Below are 1,005 nucleotides of genomic sequence, written 5' to 3'. Positions count from 1 at the left end.
ATACAACCACTCTGGAAATCAGTTTGGTGGTTCCTCCGGAAATTGGACATAGTACTACCGGAGGACCCCAAAGGAAACTTGATACTACTAGTTAAGTCCTCCAACCTGCCTGTGAGCAAAATACATGACCAGCAGGGACTCCTGCTCCAGCCACTGTGCCAATCAGCAGTCAACCTCTGGGGACTGGCTTCAGCAGCTATGCACCATGTATTTCGAGACAGTGTCTCACAGTGGCCATCTGCAGCATCTCGTCAGCCTCCACGTTTTACTGGCATTTCTCTTGGAACTGGAGAACTAAGCACCATTTCACGGTCGTGGTAGCCACTCCTGAAACCTTCTTTGAAGAAGTACCTGCTCGAGCCTTTGCCCATTTCCACCTTTAGTTTGTTTTTAATGGTGAGCTTTAGCAGTTCTCTAAGCACAAATGTGTTCTGGGTACTAAGCCATCAGACACGTTTGGCAGGTGCGTTCTCTCTTTCTGCAGCTCCTCTTTTCCTCCTCTGATAACATTCCTTCATACACAAAACCTGTTAATCTTGATGTCCAGTAGTCTACATTTTCTTTAGCTGTTCATGGTCTAAGTATCATGGCCACAAAACCCTCAAAAAGGGAGTCTTAGGGATAGTCTTCTCTGTACTGTTTCCTTAGACTTTTATAGCATTCACTATTGGTTTTAAATTGGTTTTAAGAATTTTTATAGCATTCACTATTGGTTTTAAATTGGTTTTAAGAATTAAGATCTGGACACCTTTGACATAAGTACTTTGACATAAGTAACTTGTGAAATATACCTTACAAGTAAGATACCATATTAACTTTTAAAATAAGAAGTCTCTTACTAGTCTATAATATAGTGATTTACACTAGAAATCTATTATACTCTTTTGATATAGCTTGGACTACTTCACTCTGAAGCCTTTTGATGAAAAAAAGTAGAAGTTTTATTTTTTTATTAGATATTTTCTTTATTTACATGTCATATGATTTCTCCTTTCCCAGTTTCCC

At 39.2% G+C, this 1,005-nt stretch overlaps 1 protein-coding gene across 4 annotated transcripts in view; it reads right to left on the bottom strand.

The window, feature by feature from the left end:
* Supt3h (SPT3 homolog, SAGA and STAGA complex component) overlaps nucleotides 1-1,005 on the bottom strand; it is a 353,506-nt gene that overhangs the window by 277,739 nt on the left and 74,762 nt on the right. The gene's annotated exons all lie outside the window — the stretch shown is intronic.

This window comes from Mastomys coucha, unplaced genomic scaffold (genome assembly GCF_008632895.1).
Source record: "Mastomys coucha isolate ucsf_1 unplaced genomic scaffold, UCSF_Mcou_1 pScaffold3, whole genome shotgun sequence".
Classification (NCBI taxonomy): Eukaryota; Metazoa; Chordata; class Mammalia; order Rodentia; family Muridae; genus Mastomys; species Mastomys coucha.
The sequence above is the reverse complement of the archived record's forward strand: the minus strand, read 5'-3'. Positions and strand labels throughout refer to the sequence as shown.